We start from the raw sequence: 20,242 nt of genomic DNA, 5'->3' as shown, positions 1-20,242 counted from the left end.
CTCAATCTACAAGATTAGGCTGTGTCTTAAATCAGTCTGTTTTGAGATATAAGAGAGAGAAGTGAGCAGAGAGACATTGAGACCTCATATCCCCAAGAAACAAGAGCCAGGAGAATAGCACGTCCTTTGGACCTGGGGTCCCTGTGCTGAGAAGTTCCTCAAACAGGGGAGACTGAAGACAAGGACCTTCCTCCAGAGCCAACAGAGAGAGAAAGTCTTCCTCTGGAGCTGGCACCCTGAATTTGGACTTCTAGCCTCCTAGACTATGAGAGAATAAATTTCTCTTTGTTAAAGCCATCCAATTGTGGTATTTCTGTTATAGCAGCACTAGATAACCAAGGCAATGTCCTTTGTCCATTTTTTGATTGGATTGTCTTTTTGTTGTTGAGTTGTTGAAGTTTTCTATATATTTTAGATATATCATTATTATATATGTATTTTTTTTACTTTCTTGGTAAAGTCTTTTGATGAGCATTAGTCTTTAATGTTTAGGACTCCCAGTTAGCTAATTTATCTCCTATTGTCATGCAATTTGAATTATGTTTGAGCCATAGGGTTTTAACTAGCTAATTTGAGGAAGTAGATCACCAGACCTTTCTTCCTAGTCTCTCATAGTTTGGAAGCTCTGCTGAAACCTGTCTACTATGGGTGGCACTGCTGGCATTTGGAATACCAGTGGTAGAGCTTCTAGCATCATAGCAACATGAAAGCCACTACAGTATGACAAACTGACAGATGGGTGGTGGATTTAATGACTTATCAGTGGTAATGATCCAGTTTAAAGTAGTTATGAGTATTTCAGGGGGTCTGAAGTTTTCCTCAAGGGGTAGATATTGTGTCCCTCGAACTGACAATATACACATTTTTATTCCTGAATGTGTCTACACTGTTACAGCATGCAGCTATTTCTTAACTATCTGTGTAAGAGGCACCGACGAAATGAATAATTTGAAAATATTTGACATTGGAATGCACGATATAATTTTTTTCTCCCAGACATTCATTTTACTAATCACATTTGGTTTGGACTTTGTCTTAGGCTGGGTTCTGTAGAGAAACAAAATCAGTAAAGTGTATAAATATATATATACAGAGAGATTTATATCAAGGAAATGGCACATGAGGTTGTAGGGGCTGGAACATCCCAAGTGCGTGGGTCAGGCTGGAGGCTTCTCCTGATTCATATGGCCACAGAGCTTGGCAAACCCAAGATCAGCAGATCAGACAGCAGGGGTCTTGCTCATAGGCTGCAATGACCAACGAATCCCAAGATCAGCATGGCAGGTAAGCTGCTAGCTCAAGTCTCAAGAACTGGAGGTCAGATGAACAGGAGCCAGGTGCAGAATCCGGAGCGAGCGGAAGCCAGAAAGTCCACTTGTATTGGATGCAGGCCACACCCCCAAGGAAACTCCCTTTCAACTGATTGGCTACTCACAGCAGATCCTATCATGGAGGTGATCACATTATATCAAATCTCATCATGGATGTGATCATATCATCATAGGACTGCCAAACTATATCATAACTGCCAAACCACTGAGAATCATGGCCCAGCCAAGTTGATATGCAACCTTAAAGATCACAGACTTGTATTACCAAATACTTGCCTGAAGTATATACATCAAGCTGCTTCTAAGAAGAGGCAATCTAGAAACAATTGGGAGGCAGACAGAAGCCAAAGGGAAATAAAAATTTCCAGAACGGGAGACTCAAGTTTAGTCAGTTATTTATTTATACCTTGTTATATTCCTAAAAGGAGCCTTGGTGGCGCAGTGATTTAGCATTTTCTGTCAGCAGTTCAAACCCATGAGCCGCTCTGTGGGAGAAAGATGTGAAAGTTTGGTTCCATAAAGATTTACAGACTTGGAAACCATATGGGCAGTTCTACTCTGTCTTACAGGTTTGCTATCAGTCAGGATTGACTCCACGGCAATGAGTTTGGTTTTGGTTTACATTCCTAAGAAGATTTTGAAGTTAAACAATAGCTGTGGTTGCAAACTGAGAGCATAATGCCCTTTGAGGCCCAAAAGGAGGATTCCAGCTTCTTGCCCAGAGAAGCATTTTGCTGTCTGGTAACAACAATAATCATTCTTGGATCCATGGGATCCACCATTTATCAAGTACTGTACTCAGTACTTGCCATGGTTTATCTCATTTAATCCTCACATCATACCCATAAGATAGAAGTAACTTGCTGCTTCCATTTTGCAGATGGGGCTCAGAGAGGTTGATTACCCTGCCCAAAGTCACACAGCTCGTATGTGGCGGAAGCATCACTTGGTTGGCCCTGATACCTGCATTTCCAACACCTTCACTCTACTGCTTTTGATTTTGTTGATGAAGATAAGCTATGTAGCTATGACTTCTTTCTAGAAAAACAGCTGGACTTTTAAAATGTGGATCCCAGAGCCAGAATCGTTGTCTAAGTTGTGTGTGAAAAAATCTGGTCTTGTTAATGTTGTCAAGTTATCCTGCTTGAGGAGGAGGATGTATTCATCTTACTGGGACAGTTTGGAGAAAACAAATGAACCCTCAAGCCTTAGATGATTTCCCAGACCACACTGGTTTTCCAGACAAGTACAAAATCTTTATATCCACATGAACTTGACTTGACGAAAGGACCTGGCTGTGGAACACCTCACCAGAGTGACACCTTCCCATTGGCCCTGGCATTCCTTGCCTTGTATTAACCCCTGTTAAAGGATCCCTCAAACATAGGCTTTCAGTCAGCCATGGTCTGCGCCTCAGCCTCCAGGTGTGAAGTCCCACTCTGTGGTCCTTACAATCCACCCTACAGCAGAGGCTCTGCTGTCCAGGTGGTAGCCACCTTGTCACTGTCCCTCCACTTCACACTCTGGACTTAGCTGCCACTCACCCTCTCCAATCACAGTTATTTTATGCTGAGAACTCACTTGTGTTTGACCTCATCTGTGACCTTTGGAGCAATCTTAATTTCAATGCACAATCTCAGAGGAAAATTCCAGAATGCAAGTTCTTTACCTACACGTATTTATCCATCCTCCTGCCCCATCCCTCTTCAATCCCCTGTATCTTAATGCAGTCAGTGAAAAAAATCAATAAATACCAAGTTTTAGTTTAGAGCATCTAACTTCAGTGCTTCCAACAGTGGTGAAGTTCTTAACAGTTACTCAGAACCACTGCAGTCATATGCAGTTTTGTTTTTTAATGGGATTTAAAAAAAACAAAAAACAAACCTACAGTAACACGAATCTTCATAAGCACACACTCTCCCACCCTGTGGAAATTACTTTGCAAAAATGATGCCTACGACCTAAATCAAGTCAGCTCAACTCACTGCAGTGTGAAGCAGAGACTTAACGCTTGTGTTGAGTTACTTATTTAAAACCCGTTTTCAGCCCAAGACTGGCATGCCAAATTGCTTTTTAAACACACTTGTTAAACCACCAAGAATATTGTTGACTGTATTTAAAGTGTCTTTGCTTGGGCTGCTGTCATTAAAAGACAAGGTTGGCATTTTTCTCTCGAACCTCCAACTTGATGGTTTTAATATCTAAGCTATTAAAATTACACTAAGAAGAACTGTGACAGAGAAGTCTTTTAGCAAAGCAATTTAAGAAAACAACGAAAATAAAAGGGTAAACCATTTAACTTTCAAATAATGAACCCTCCAAGGACTTTCTTCTGTTTTTGTGATATTGTACAGGGTTGTTTGAAGCTGAACAAGATGATGCATTTGAGATTGACTTTTTGTGGAATCTGCTTCTGAATTCAACCCTGAAGAGAATGCTTCGACTTCAGGTGAGGTGTTGATGAATTACTGAGGCAATTTCAACTGGAGGTAAAACATCCTAAATTCTCTTTCATTATTACTTTTTTAGAGGCCAAGAGCAACTCCTCTGGGGGAAAAAACAAAATAAAACCGACTTACTTGGCTTCATTAAAAAATACTGCTTTGATCTTCTTCCCATTGCCAAAGTCCAAGGACCCTACAAACATTCATCATTCATTCAACAAACATTTATGAGTCACCTACTGTATTCCAAGAGGTAACGTTTGTGGTTCAGTGGTAGAATTCTCCCCTTCTATGCAGAGACCTGGGTTCTATTCCCAGCCAATGAACCTCATGCGCAGCTACCACCCATCTGTCAGTGGAGGCTTGCATGTGGTTATGATGCTGAACAAGTTTTAGGGAGCTTCCAGACTAAGGAAGACTAGGAAGAAAGACCTGGCGATCTATTTCCAAAAACCAGCCAGTAAAAATCCTATGGATCACAAAGGTCTGATCCATAACCGATTAGGAGGGTAGTGCAGGAATGGTCAGCATTTTGTTCTCTTGTGCATGGGGTTGCCATGAGTCTGGGCCCACCTCCTTGGCAGCTAACAACAACAGCAATATTCCAGACACTGGGAAGATAGGGATCGTACTCCAGGAAGATACATTCCCAGGAGCTTTTCTGTACCAGTTTGATGATAATTTACCTGGGAAAACTCTGGCTGAGACAAAAATGTTTTAGGAGAGCTGTCAAAGAAATAACAGTATGGAATTTCTTTTCTTTTTTGTTCCATGTTTTCAAATGGATTCTGCTTGAAGATGCTTTCCCATTTCTTTTTGGTAAGATATCCAATAAAGGAGGCCCTGCTGTTTCCAGAGAACCTGCCTGCTTCTCGTTGTTGAAAAGTCTGGACGAATTAAAAGCCCTGTGCAAAGCTAGGACTATTGGTGACAAGCACTGTGTTATTTGTGATAGAGGAAGAATGCTATTTTTTCCAACTCTGGGAAGATGTGCATTTATTAGGGTGTTTATCAGATAATTCAGTTTTCCAGTACATTACCAGGAATTAGTGAGATTGGTTATGAACTTAATTACGCTCTTCTAAAAAAATGTTTTTAGTCTGCTCTCAAACATTTTGAAGTGGGCCTTTATTAGAGTTACCAAATTGTATGAAGCGCACTGCTTTCATCACGGAAGGGTCACAGGTGGAATGTAGCGGGGCTGAAATGAAGAGTAATGGAAAAATCCACTACTTGTGCTTTCTGTTTAAATGTCATGGCCGGGTAAATGGATTTCTCTACTTCCTAGGACTCGACTTCTACTACATTAGCCTGGCAGCAATTAGAGACGAGAGGTTGCTCTGCAAATTGGCTCAGTGAACCACAGAGTTCATCTTTTTATTGTGCAGAACAGAAAAAATTGCTTCTAATCAATCCACTTCAACTTTTAGTCTAAAAATTAGTTGCCATCCCATCAGCCGAAAGTACTTAGGAAATCTTTTTAAATTAACCAAAGGGAGGAGGTATTTGTATCAATAAGCCAATTATGATTATGGGGCACGGCCTTAGTACCAAGCAATAATAAGACTGCATTATTATTGAGGCGTCCTTGCCAAATTGATTCATGCTTTTAGGATAACTAATCTAAATATAATTGGACTCTTATTAATTAAATCAGGAACGTACCACTTTGTGATCATAATGCTCAAAAGACATCAGTCTTCCTCCCAAATAGAAAATTATTAATTTTGAACTTTTTGTAATCTTTGCATCTGATTCATACGGTTATCAGTCCCTCTGCTTTGCAACTGCCCTAGGATGTAACCTTTGGGGGTGCTTGTATGCAAGTTTATGGTTCTTTATTTTTTCTAAGCATAGATTAACGAAGAACTAATGTGAGGTACTGGGAAATTTTACTAATTTTTACTTTGCCCATCGGCACACTTAGCGGTTTTAAAAAGTGAACAAAGGAATTGCACTTCTCAGTGAAGTGTAATAATGAATTTGAGATAGTGAAATAGTGAAAACTTGCAAGAGTGACTCCTTTAAGCTACACCCCAGCACAGCTGCTTCATTAGGAAAAAACGGAAGACCAGGATCCAGGGCCACAGGGAAGCAGAGCAAAGAAAGGGCAAGCCAAGGAAGGGTGTGATGGGAAGTTGTTTACGAGGTTCAGGTGGTCAGTTCTGGGAATTGGGATGTTGTAGGCTGAGAAAACTTGGTCTCATTTGAAATGGAAAAGAAACTTCATTTTCAGCTTCAAATCAGGTAAGCATCATCATTGTTTGACTTCTCAAAAGTCAAAGGCTTCTTGTGCAGCAGGAGTCCAAATTTCTGAACAAAAAACATCTTAGCAGAGAACAAAAAATCTGTTGAAATGAAAAAGAAAATTTTATTGTGCTTTAAGTAAAAGTTTACAATTCAAGTCAGTTTCTCATACAAAAATTTATGCACACATTGTTTTGTGACCCTAGTTGCTCACCCTATAATGTGACAGCACACTCATCCTCTCCACCCTGTATTCCCTGTGTCCATTCTACCAGCTCCTGTCCCCCTCTGCCTTTTCATCTTGCCTCTGGACAGGAGCTGCCCACTTAGTCTCATGTAACTACTTGAGCTAAGAAGCACACTCCTCACCGGTATCATTTTAAGTCTTACAGTTCAGTCTAATCTTTGAAGAGTTGGCTTTGGGAATGGTTTTAGTTCTGGATTAACGGAGAGTCCAGGGACCATGACTTCTGGGGTTCCTCCAGTCTCAGTTAGACTATTAAGTCTGGTCTTATTACTAGAATTTGAGTTCTGCACCCCACTTTTCTCCTGCTCCATCAGGGCCTATGTTCCGTTCCCTGTCAGGACTGTCATTGGTGGTAGCTGGGCACCATCTCGTTCTTTTGGTCTTAGGCTGATGAAGTCTTTGGTTTATGTGGCCCTTTCTGTCTCTTGGGCTCATATTTTCCTTGTGTCTTTGGTGTTCTTCATTCTCCTTTGCTCCAGGTGGGACCAATTGATGCATCTTAGATGGCCACTTGCTAGCTTTAAAGACCCCAGATGCCACTAACCAAAGTGGGATTCAGAACATTTTCTTAATAAACTTTGTTATGCCAATTGACCTGGATGTCTCCTGAAACCCTGGTCACCAGACCCCTGCCCCTGCCACTCTGTCCTTTGAAGTGTTTGGTCATATTCAGGAAACTTCTTAGCTTTTGGTTTAGTCCAGTTGTGCTGACTTCCCCTGTATTGTGCGTCGTTCCCTTCACCTAAAATAATTCTTGTCTACCATCTAGTTAGTGAATACCCCTCTCCCTCCCTTCCCACCCTTGTAACCATCAAAGAATGTTTCCTTCTGTGTTTAAACCTTTTCTCGAGTTCTTATAATAGTGGTCTCATAGAATATTTGTCTTTTTACAACTGATTAATTTCACTCAGCATAATGCCTTCCAGATTCCTCCATGTTATGAGGTATTTCATGGATTCATCTTTGTTCTTTATCATTGCGTAGTATTCCATTGTGTGAATATACCATAATTTGTTTATCCATTCATCTGTTGATGGGCACCTAGGCTGTTTCCATCTTTTTGCTATGTAAACAGTGCTGCAATGAACATGGGTGTGCGTATATCTATTTGTGTGAGGGCTCTTATTTCTCTAGGATGTATTCCAAGGAGTGGGTTTGCTGGATCATATGGTAGTTCTATTTTTATCTTTGTAAGGAAGTGCCAAATTGATTTCCAAAGTGGTTGTACAATTTCATATTCCCACCAACAGTGTATAAGTGTCCCAGTCTCTCTACAACCTCTCCAGTATTTATTATTTTGTGTTTTTTGGATTAATGCTAGCCTTGTTGGGGCGAGATGGTATCCCATTGTAGTTTTGGTTTGCATTTCTCGAATGGCTAATGATCGTGAGCATTTCCTCAAGTATACGTCAGCCACCTGAATGTCTTCTTTGGTGAAGTGTCTGTTCATTTTCTTTGTCCATTTTTTAATTAACTTGTTTCTCTTTTTCGTTGTTGAGGCTTTGCAGTATCTTGTAGATTTTAGAGACTAGATGCTGATTGGATTTGTTGTAGCCAAAATTTTTTTCCCAGTCTGTAGGTTGTCTTTTTAGTCTTTTGGTGAAGTCTTTGGATGAGCAGAAGTGGTTGATTTTTAGGAGCGCCTGGTTATTTAGTTTCTCTTCTGGCATTTGTGCATTGTTAGTAATGTTTTGTATAGTGTTTATGCCAGGTGTTAGGGTTCCTAGCATTGTCCCTAGTTTTTCCTCTGTGGTCTTTATTGTTTTAGATTTTATATTTAGGTCTTTGATCCAGTTTGAGTTAGTTTTTTTGTGCATGATGTGAGGTATGGGTCTTGTTTCACTTTTTGCAGATGGATATCCAGTTATGCCAGCACCATTTGTTAAAGAGGCTGTCTTTTCCCCATTTAATTTTTAATGGGCTTTGGGCCTTTGTCAAATATTAGCTGCTCATGAGTGGATGGATTTATGTCTGGATTCTCAATTCTGTTCCAGTGGTCTATGTATCTGTTGTTGTACCAGTACCAGGCTGTTTTGACTACTGTGGTGGTATAATATATTCTAAAATCAGGTAGTATGAGACCTCATACTTTGTTCTTCTTCTTCAGTAATGCTTTACTTATCTGGGGCCTCTTCTCTTTCCATATGAAGTTGGTGATTTGTTTCTCCATCTCATTAAAAAATATTGTGGGAATTTGGATCAGAATTGTATTGTATATATAGATTGCTTTGGGTAGAATAGACATTTTCACAATGTTGAGTCTTCCTATCCATGAGCAAAGTATGTTTTTCCACTTATGTAGGTCTCTTTTGGTTTCTTGCAGTAGTGTCTTGTAGTTTTCTTTGTATAGGTCTTTTATGTCTCTGGTAAGGTTTATTCTCAAGTATTTTATCTTCTTGGGGGCTACTGTAAATAATATTGATTTGGTGATTTCCTCTTAGATGTTGTCTTTGTTGATGTAGGGAATCCAACTGATTTTTGTATGTTTATCTTGTATCCTGATATTTTGCTGAACTCTTCTAGTAGTTCCAGTAGTTTTCTTGTGGATTCTTTAGGGTTTTCTGTGTATAACGTCATGTTATCTGCAAATAGAGATACATTTACTTCTTCCTTACCAATTTGGGTGCCCTTTATTTCTTTTTCTAGCCTAATTGCTCTGGTTAGGATCTCCAGCACAATGTTAAATAAGAGTGGTGATAAAGGGCATTCTTGTCTGGTTCCCGTACTCAAGGGGAATGCTCTCAGATGCTCTCCATTTAGGATGATGTTGGCTGTTGGCTTTGTATAAATGCCCTTTGTTATGTTGAGAAATTTCCCTTCTATTTCCTATTTTGCTGATAGCTTTGATCATGAACAGGTGTTGAACTTTGTCAAACGCCTTTTCTGCATCAATTGATAAGATCATGTGGTTCTTGACTTTTGTTTTATTTATGTGGTGGATTACATTGATCATTTTTCTAATGTTGAGCCATCCCTGCATACCTGGTATGAATCCCACTTGGTCATGGTGAATTATTTGATATGTTGTTGAATTCTATTGGCTAGAATTTTGTTGAGGATTTTTGCATCTAAGTTCATGAGGGATACAGGTCTGTATTTTTCTTTTTTTTTGTGGTGTCTTTGCCTGGTTTTGGTATCAGGGTTATGCTGGCTTCACAGGATGAATTTGGGAGTATTCCATCCTTTTCTATGCTCTGAAATACCTTTAGTAGTAGTGGTGTTAACTCTCTCTGAAAGTTTGGTAGAATTCTCCAGTGAAGCCGTCAGGGCCAGAGTGTTTTTTTGTTGAAGTTTTTAAATTACCTTTTCAATCTCATCTTTTGTTATAGGTTTATTTAGTTGTTCTACCTCTGTTTGTTTAGGTAGGTACTGTATTTCTAGACATTTTTCCATTTCCTCTAGGTTTTCAAATTTGTTAAAGTATAATTTTTCACAGTATTCTTTTAATTTCAGTTGGGTCCGTTGTGGAATTGTCTGTCTAATTTCTCATTTGAGTTATTTACTTCCTCTCCTGTTTTTCTCTTGTCATTTTGGCCAATGGTTTATCAATTTTGTTGATCTTTTCAAAGAACCAGCTTTTGGTTTTGTTAAGTCTTTCAATTGTTTTTCTATTCTCTATTTCATTTAATTCTGCTCTAATTTTTATTATGTGCTTTCTTCTGGTGCCTGAGGGCTTCTTTTGCTGCTCTCTTTCTATTTGTTCAAGTTGTAGGGTTAATGCTTTGATTTTAGCCCTTTCTTCTTTTTGGATGTGTGCATTTACTGCTATAAATTGACCTCTGAGCGCTGCTTTTGCTGTGTCCCAAAGGTTCTGGTGGGATGTGTTTTCACTCTTATTTGATTCTGTGAATTTTTTTTATTCCGTCCTTAATTTCTTCTATAACCCAGTAATTTTTGTGGAAGGTATTGTTCAGTTTCCATGTGTTTGATTTTTTTCTTTGCTTTTTCTGTTATTGATTTCTACTTTTATGGCTTTACGATCAGAAAAGATGCTTTGTAATGAAATGAAATTTTTTTTTGATGAGTTCTAATTCTTCCCATTGGCTGAACCAAAAGCATCTTAATTTAGAAGAAAAGAAAAAAAGTTCTTTAAAAGAGAAAACGCACTTCTTTTAGTTGAATGTTGTTTACACGAGGGGTAATGAGGTGATATTTGCAGATTATGTCATGTCTTATTTAGTGTAGAGGTTGAAACTCTAGGCCTCATTTCAAAAGAAGCCTCTTAATCTTTATAAAAAAGTAATAGAACTCTGTCAGAGGGGCGTCCCCTTTTGTGCTCTCTCTCCCAGCTCCCCACCTGCCCCCAAACAAGGGCTACTTGTGCACTCCTTTATGTCTGCAGAGAGAGAGGAAAGGGCAGCTGGCTTTTGCTTTGATTTGAGCTTGCTCTCCATTACCCTTTCTCAGTTCCCCTTTCATTACCAGGGCCACATATGTTATTAACACTCAAGAAAGCTTCCTACCTCTTGCAAGTTAAGAGAGTGAAGTGGACATTGTGCATAGGGTGCATTTGAGAGGGCCTGAACCAGGCATCCTATTGTTTTGGCCCACCACCCCCACTTGAGGGACCTCAATAGAAAATCCAACAGCTAGAACTCAGGAAAAAGAAGGAAGGGGAAAAGGACCAGTGAAGGACTCCGAAATGCAGTACTTTATGTAGACTCAGGACTCTTGGGTAACTTCATCCCTATGAAGGGAGGACTGCCTAGAGGATTTTTATCTGGTAGTCCTGCTACTTGCTGTGAAACTTAAATGTTAGCTCCTGGCTTTCCCTGATGTCAAGGCTTGTTTATGCATTTACATCTTTGATTTTAGTCCCAAGTCACAACCTTTCAAGGTCTGTGTTCCCTCATTCCTAAAGTAAGGAGGTTGGCTAAGTGGATGACCTGGGGTCACCCAGTGCTAGTATTTCATGAAATAATCTTGCAAATCTCCCCCACTTTCTTTTTTTATCAGACATATTCCTGAAAACACGAGGTGTGGATAATCAGGCATGAGAAGAAGATTCCAAATCAATATGGAACACAATAGTACTTTTTTTTTTTTTTCTTTTTAAATCTTCTCTTTTTAAGCCTGTGCCTACACAGGGTTCAAGTTTTATTTGGACTCAAGTCAGAACTGCCCAAAGACCTGGTTAGCTCTCATTAAACATTTCAGGGAAAAGTAATCCCCAGGGCAAGGATGTACCAGGCATGTTCATAAACAAGCCCAGTTCCCCACATTAAGAAATGAGTGTTCATGCTCATATCCTTATTTGAAAATTTTTTTGCTGGAAAGTCAGGGGCTATCGGAAGCCCCCGTACAAAAATGTGCAAAATATAAAAGAAAATTTCTGCGCTGTTAATCTTCTAAGAGAAATATCCTTCCTTCTCTCCCTTCCTCCTTTCTTACTCCTTCCCTTCCTCCCTTGATCACTTCCTACCTTCTTCCTCCCTCCCTTCTTTCCTTTCTCTCTGCTTCTTTCTTCCCTCCCTTCCTCTCCTTCCTCACTCCCTTCTTTCTCTCTGCCCCCTTCTCCCTTCTTCCTTCTTACTTCCTTTCTTCCTCCCTCCTTTTCTCCCTCCCTTCTTCCTCCTTCTCTCCCTTCCTCCCTCCTTCTTCCCTCTTTTTCTTCCTCCTCTCCTCCATTCTTCCTCTGTCTCCTGCCTCTCTTCCATCTTCCTCCTTCCTTCCTTTCTTCCCTTCTCTCTCCCTTCCTTTTTCTTCCCTATCTCCCTTCTTCCATCCTCCCACCCTTCCTCCCTTCCTCCTTGTGCTTCCCTGCTTACCTCCATTCTTTCTCTCTTCCTCCTTTCCTCCTCCCTCCTTCCTTTCTTGTCTCCCTTCCTCTCCATCTTTTCTCCTTCCCTTCCTTCCTCACTTCTTTCTCCCTTCTTCCTCCCTTCCTCCTGCCTTCCTTCCCTCTTTCCATAATCTCTGGCAGCAAATTTTTATGCATCTGTAGAGATCTGATCATTGGGAAAAGAGCATGATAATTTCTTGGGAATTAACCCCCCCCCATTTTTTTTGTTCTGTATTTCTCTTCGTCGAATTAAAAAATAATAAAATTATTGTCTTGGCCCTCATTTCACTCTCATTTGGTCAAGAGGGAGTTAACGTGGGGGAGGGCGGGCGGTTGGTTATTTACAGTTTACCACACAGTGGACAGAAACTTCACGGGCCAAATTGAAAGTGGCCCTTGGCTGGCACGATTTGTAAACCTTTATATAGAGAGGAAGCGCTCTGAACTGGGAATCGTGATATTGAGCTTGAGTCCCAAACCGCGCGCGGCACCCCCCCCACCCCGCACCCCCACCCCCACCCCCACCCGCACCCGCACCCCCACCCGGGGCAGGGGCTGTGTAAACGAGGAAGACTAGAGGAATGGAGACAGTCTGTAAGCTTGGAAACCCACTGCCCCTGAAAGTCATTGAGATCGTGCTGCTCCGTTTCGGGCTCCTCAGGTCGCCTAGTTGGAGCGCTCCTGTCTCCAGCGGTTTCTGATGGTCCGCGTGCCTTTTCTGCCTGGACAGAGACCAGCTTCCTCTGAGCAGACCCAGGGCTGGCACTTTCCACGGCGATATTTACCTACCCCGGCCCAGAAGGCTGTGCTCCAGGCAAGACTTTCACGATGGGGACCCTATGCCATCATCCCTGCGCAGTGTTCTTGCCGGGGACGAGGAGAAGGAAGACGCAGAAGCGTCCCTTCCCGCCCGGACTCGCCCCCTGAGCACGACCCCTGAGAGGCCCGACCCGGAGTGAATCCGAGCGGTTGGAAAGCACTGAACCAGTCATTTAACCGACATTTAACCAGTCCTTCTCCATAAGTTAAAAAAGAGAAATGCTTTTATAAATGTAATGAGGACGGGAAATGGAGCTAGGTTAGGGCGACCGGGAGGAAGAGAACAGTGCTTTTTGAGGAAGCCATGAGAACCCGAGGTTTATGGATAAACGGTCTTTGAGCGCTTTTCTGGAAAGCGATTGAGAGCCTTCCTCCCCTTTCTGTTTTTATACTTCCAATTTTAGATTGTGTGTGTGTGGGTTTAGATGAGGGACATTCCTTTTTAAAAAACCCACATAAACAATGTAACTATAAAATATATATAGGGTTCATTAAATAATCTGGTAAAGTTTTTCAGATTTTGTGATGGCAACAGTTGCAGGATTTTGACCTCACATTTCAAAATGCTGTAATACTCCTTGGGAGGTGGTTTTACTTTTGCAAAAATTCCCGTTTTCATTTGGTAGGAAATTTGTCAGGGTTTATGAAGAAGCCTATGATAAGGATGGAGAATTCTGATGTGTTCTTAGTAGTATGAAACCATTCTATTATATGCTTGGAACCAGAGAAAATTAATATGTTTTGTATAAATAAATAACATTTTAGAATTAATTCCAGGAAATTAGGGCTAAGGGTGGCCTTTGTAACAAGCAGTCCAACTCACTTGCCAATGGGCTGATCTCACAAAACAGTTCTGTGTTTTCTTTTGGAGAAGTCGTGGCTTTCTGCAGTGGTGAGTTTTCTGAGAATCATTTCAAGTCTGAATCACTTTGATCAACTAGATAATGTATGTACAAATAATAATGGCACTTAAAGGTAGTAATGGTGATGACAGTGAATGCTTTTGAGCACTTACTATGTGCCAGATACCGTGCTACGCATTTTGCATGTGTGAGCTCACTGAAGTGTCGTAAAGGAGGGATAAGGAAACTGAGGTACAGAAAGATTAAACTGTTATCAGGGTATCAGGGAGTCTGGCTCCAAGGTTATGTTCTTAAGCCCTGTGCTGGGCTGTCTCTCATAGTAGGTTTCACCGAATATTAATTTCCTTTGGCCCATCTTATAAAAACAACAGGAACGAAGACTGATAACAATACCAGACGGGAAACGATAAGAGCTTTTGACTTTTGACCCAGAATACGTGAGAACTAGGTTCTCCTTGAGGTTATTCATCCAGTCCAGGACCAGATGTGTGTGTTTGCTAAGACAGGGCAGAGATCTGTTCGAGTTATCTGTTGATCTGCTTTGAGCAGAGCTGCTCAAAATATGATTCCCAGACTTGCAGCACCGGGGAGCTTGCTGTTGACTACATATGATATTACACAGTGTATACAGACTCTGGCTGCAGGGGACATTTCAGATCACAGGGAGAAGTACCTAACCTATCCTGGATGGAGGGCTAGGGCAGAACAAGGAAGCCTCTTCAGAGGAAGAAGTCAGATACCCAGAGCTAAATCTGAAACCTGTTGCCGTTGTGTTGATTCCGACTTGTAGCGACCATATAGGACAGAGTAGAACTGCTCTCTAGGGTTTCCAAGGAATGGCTGGTGGTCTTGAACTGCCGCCCTCTTGGTTAGCAGCCGTATCACTTAACCACTGTGCCACCATGGCTCCTGAATCTGAAAAGATGGGTATGAACGACACAGATGAAAGGTTTTCTGGATAGAAGGAGCAGTAACATCCAAGCACAGTACATAATGGGCAGTGCTTCCCATCTTTTAGCAAGTGATGGCTCCTGAGAAAAAGCTAACATTTGTAAGGCACTCTTGGTAAATGCGTGGGGCTGCTGCTTATAGCAGGAGGTAGTTGCCGCTAGAGACTCTGGCCGCCCAGACCACTGCTGGCCACTGAGAGTGAAGGGTGCTCAGTATGTCTCACACCTGCAATCCAGTGGTAGCGCTCAGGTTGGGGTGCTCTGGGTTAGGGGAGCATAAGCCATTCACGACAGCTGGAGAGTAGGTGAGGAGGCTGGAGAGGGGGGTTTGGTGAGACAGGAGTGGGAGAGATGGCAGACTTCATCTCCTCGGGAATGATTTTAATGTGTAAAATGTCAGCAACCACCACTTCAGATTAAATTTTTTTTTTTTTTAGCAAGCAGTTCCTACAGAGCATTTTGAGACAGCATTTTTAGACAAGGTAGGGGGGAATTGTACTCTTTCCCTTTGATAATGTTTTCCCTTCCCCTTCGATCTAGACGGTAGACTGTGTGTTGTTGCCATCAGAAAGCAAGAATCAGATTGAATGAGTGCCGGAAATCGGGAAATTGCTGTTCCCATGAATGGAGACAGCTCCACTCTTCATTTTCTTCTCTGTGGGAGGAGAAATGTCAAATCCTGCTCCATTTGAAAACACCGTTAATCAAACTCATCTGGGTTTTAATTTTAAGAGCTACGCTTTCTGGGAAATAGAATTGCTATCGTTTAAAAATACATCTCATCTAAAAGTTATTTCACAAAAGCCATGTAACTGTTAAAGTGTTTTTTTTTTTTTTAACATATCTTATATATGTCTCTTTTCTTAGAATCAGAACTTTTTATCCAGGGTATAAACCAGTTGCCGTGGAGTCCACTTTGATTCATAGTGACCTGGTGTGTGTCAGAGTAGAGCTATGCTCCAGAAGGTTTTCAGTGGCTGTAGATCTCCTATAGAGAGATCCAGAAGGTTTTCAGTGGCTGTAGATCTCCTATAGAGAGATCCAGAAGGTTTTCAGTGGCTGTAGATCTCCTATAGAGAGATCCAGAAGGTTTTCAGTGGCTGTAGATCTCTATTTTTTGGAAGTAGATCTCCAGGCCTTTCTTGCAAGACACCTCTGGGTGGACTTGAACCTCCAACCCTTTGGTTAGCAGCCAAGTGTGTGACTTTTTGCACCACCCAGGGATTCCAGCCAGCGTACAGAGGGGCTGTAATCATTTAAGCATACCTAGGCACAACTTCCATCTGCACAAAAAAGAAAACTGGGGTCTTGGCCACTTTTTCCTCTCTTCCCCTTCCCCTCTTGGGCCTTATTTTACAGAGCAAGGAGAGCAGAAGGAGCAGGAGAAGCTATGATTTAATATTGGAAAAGAAAAAAAAAAAAAAGGAAAAAACCTACCAGAATGAGAAAAAAAGAATAATAGATGCAGAAAGATAGGGTTGAGATGAATGCTGTCAAAAAAAACCAAGAAGCAGCTATTGTTTAGCATTTGAGAGAGGCCATTCATGGGAGGATATGACAGAAATGGGGAGAGCAGATTTTAAAGATATTTTTGCTATGCATAAGAATGTACTCTCCTCCGCTCCTGGGGCCTTTAGTCTTTGAGATAAAAACTCATACGTATTTTAATTACGTTTGTTTACTGCACTGTGCTTCTGAGAATGTGACTCCATGAGGGACTGAACTACAAGGAGCTAGAGTGAAGATGAGCTGTCCAAGCATACTTTTACTTGACCTTTAAAGGCTATATTTAATCAGTCTTTTAGAGCTCAATATATCCTTTTTTTTTTTTTTTTTTTTTTTTGCCATAAGGTCCCTGAGAGGTTTAAAAGAAAGTGATTGGGCAAAAAAGCAAAAGGAAAGGACATAAATCCAGAAGCTTGCAATAGAGAGGGTTCTGTGGGGGCATAAGTGAGCTTCTAGAATAACTTCATTTTCTTGCCATGTCTTTCTTTTTAAAACTAGAAGAGTCTCTGCTTTGCACAAATGGTTAAGCGGTTGGCTACTATCTGAAAGGTTGGTGGTTCAGACCCGCCCAGAGGCAAGTCAGAAGACAGGCCTGAAGATCTGCTTCTGAAATGTCACAGCCATGAAAACCCTATAGAGCAGTTCTGCTCTATGTGCCTGGGGTCACCATGAGTTAGAATCGAGTTGTTGGCAACCATTTTTTTAAAAAAATTTAAACTAGAAGCTGGTATCAGATTAGAGATTTCTCCGGAGGAATTCAGGACAAAGTCTTAATGTGTGAGGTCAAGTTTGGGTAAGAGATTGTATGGAATTTTTTTCATTGAGCTTTTGCTACAAAATAAAACTTAGTGGTTAAAACAACAATAGTTTATTATTGCTTATGAATCTGCATTGTGGCAGCTTGGCCTGGGCTCAGCTGGGTTGTTCTTCTGGCCTTGCTTGGATTACCCACCAGTCAACAGCTAGGTTGGCTGGGGGCTGGCTGGTCTAGGGAGGGCTCAGCTGGGTGACTCATCTCTTTCCATGTGATCCTGTAGTTCTGCTATAGGTTAATCTGACTTTATTCACATAGCGGTAGCAGGATTGCAACAATGAGAGTGGAAATATTATGGCCTCTTGAAATCTGAGCTTAGAAATTGCACAATATCAATTCTACCATATTCATTGACCAAAAGAAGCCATTATGCCCCTGACCAGACTGAAAGGGTGGGAAAAAAGACTTTTTTTCCTTGTATATAATTTTATTTTTTTCTTGAGAATAAACACAGCAAAACATACACCAATTCATCAGTTTCTACAGGTACCATTTAGTGATATTGATTATATTCTTTGAGTTGTGTAACCATTCTCTTCCTCCTTTTCTGAGTTTTTCCTCCTCCGTTAACATAAATTCACTGCCCTCTTAGGTTCCTATCTAATCTTTCCAGTTGCTGCTGTCAATTTTATCCTGTGTAGATAGTTCTCAAAAGAGCATAATGCTCAAGGCAGATGTTTTTACTAGTTAAACTAAACTTTATTTTGGTTTTAAGAAGACTTTAGGGGAAATTTTTGGTTTTGTTTAAAGATTATCTCAGGGCAATAGTTTCAGGGGTTCATTCAACCTTTATGGCTCCAGGAAGTCTGCAGTCCATGAGAATTTGAAATTCTGTTCTGCTTTTTCTCCCTTTTGATTAGGATTCTTCTATGGAATCTTTGATCAAAATATTCAGTGATGGTAGCTGGGCACCATCCAGTTCTTCTGTTCTCATGGCAGAGGAGGCAGTTATTCATGGAGGCAATTAGCTGCACATTCCATATTCTCCCCCTATTCCTGACTTTCCTTCTTCCTCAGTTGTTCCAGGTGACTAGAGACCAAGGGAAATCAACTCTTGATAATAGGAGCTGCTAGGTCACATTGCAAAGTGGGTAGATATAGGAAGGGGTGAAGATTCTTAGGCATTTTTGCACTCTGCCTCAGGATTCTAGAATTTTGGTGGGAATGCTACAGGTGAGAAATTTACCACAAGATTGTGGGAGTTCTAATAATAAGAAGGTTGGTTTTGTATGCCTAGTGTAAATATTCTGGAACCCTTTAAAAATGTTGAAAGTAAGACTCAGGAGGGTTTGAATGAATTTTCCTAAGAAAGTTTTTCAGATAACTTTAGGATTTAATCATCAAATGTGCCAAATACTAATTTTTTTTATTGTGCTTTAAGTGAAAGTTTACAGCTCAAGTTAGTTTCTCATACAAAAACTCATACATACATTATTATGTGACCCTAGTTACTCTCTCTGTGATGTGACAGCACACTCTTCCTTCCCCCCCCCGGATTTCCCATGTGCATTCAACCAGCTCCTTTCCCCATCTGCCTTCTCATCTCATGTCTGTACAGGACCTACCCATTTAGTCTCATGAATCTACTTGAACTAAGATGCACACTCTTCATGAATATCATTTTACGTCTTATAGTCCAGTCTAATCTTTGTCTGAAGAGTTGGCTTTGGGAATGGTTTTAGTCCTGGGTTAACAGGTAGTCCGGGGACCATGTCTTCCAAGGTTTCTCAAATATTACTTTTTTAAAATAAACTTTATTTTGGAGTTATTTTAGTTTTATAGAAAAGTTGCAAAGATAGTCAAGAGATTCCTATGTGCCCTTCCCCAGCCTAGCTCATACTCCACATCTTGCATTACCCCACGTTGCATTTGTCAAAACTAAGAAACCAACATTGGTGCATTACTATTAGCCAAATTCCAGACTTTATTTGGATTTTCCCTGTTTTTCTATTAATATACTGTTTCTGTTCCAGGGTACAGTCTAGAATACTGCATTGCATTTAGCCAACTATTAATTTTACCTGTTAAAAAAATTCTCAGCACATATCATGAAGAATATATTCTTGATGACAGAAGTCCTGGTTGTTCAGTGGGAAGTCTTCCACTCAAGGTGGTTTATTCTGTCAGTTATTAGGCAACCTTGGCCATGTCTTATATTAGTCTATTCAAACTTGGTCTATTGGCTTCCTAGTGTGTTTATCCCTGAGGAGTTTATCCCCTCATTTCCAAGCCTCAGAAATCCTCTCTCTCCTCTGAGCCTCTTTCTCTGAGGTTTTTGAGACCCTAAGCTTCAGCCATAGCTCTCTCTCAAACACTCCTAGCCTGTTTTCTCACATGCCCAGAGTTCCTTTCCTCAGTCCACACCACCTCTTTCCCAAGCCTCTCTTAAATGCATAAAATTAAATGTACGTGACTGGTTGTAGTCTGACTTTGTTGGATAGATGGGAGTCCCTGAGTGATGCAAAGATCCCTGGATGGCCCAAACAGTTAGCACTTGACTACTAACCTAAAAGTTAGTGGTTTGAACCCATCCAATGGAGTTGTGGAAGAAAAACCTGGTGTTATAGATTGAATAGTGAACCCCAAAAATATGTGTCTACTTGGCTAGACCATGATTTCCAGTCTTGCGTGGTTGTCCTATTTTGTGATCTGATGTAATTTTCTATGTGTTGTAAATCCTAATCTGCCTGTGATTAATGAGGCAAGATTAGGTTATGTTAAAGAGGGTTTGGGTTGAATGCAACACCCTGACTCAGGTCACAGCCCTGATCTAATGTAAGGGGAGTTTCCCTGGGATGTGGCCTGATTCACGGTTTATTTTACAAAAGATAAAAGCAGACAGAAGGGAGCAGAGAGACAAGGACCTCCTACCATTAAGAAAGAAGAGCCGAGAGTGAGTGCATCCTTTGGACCTGGGATCCCTGTGCTGAGATGCTCCTAGACCAGTGTAAGATTGATGACAAGGACCTTTCCCCAGAGTCGACAGAGACAGAAAGCCTTCCTCTGGAGCTGGCACCCTGAATTCGGACTCCTAGCCTCCTAAACTGTGAGAGAATAAACACCTGTTAAAACCACCCACTTGTGGTGTTTCTGTTATAGCAACACTACATGACTAAGACAGCTGGTGATCTGCTTCTGTAAATATTGCAGCCAAGGAAACCCTATGGAACAGTTCTACTCTGTAAACACATGGCGTTTGCCAGAAGTTGAAATCAACCTGATAGCAATGGGTTTGATTT

The sequence above is a fragment of the Loxodonta africana genome, chromosome 9 (assembly GCF_030014295.1).
Source record: "Loxodonta africana isolate mLoxAfr1 chromosome 9, mLoxAfr1.hap2, whole genome shotgun sequence".
In the NCBI taxonomy this organism is placed as follows: domain Eukaryota; kingdom Metazoa; phylum Chordata; class Mammalia; order Proboscidea; family Elephantidae; genus Loxodonta; species Loxodonta africana.
Note: the sequence above shows the minus strand (reverse complement) of the source record.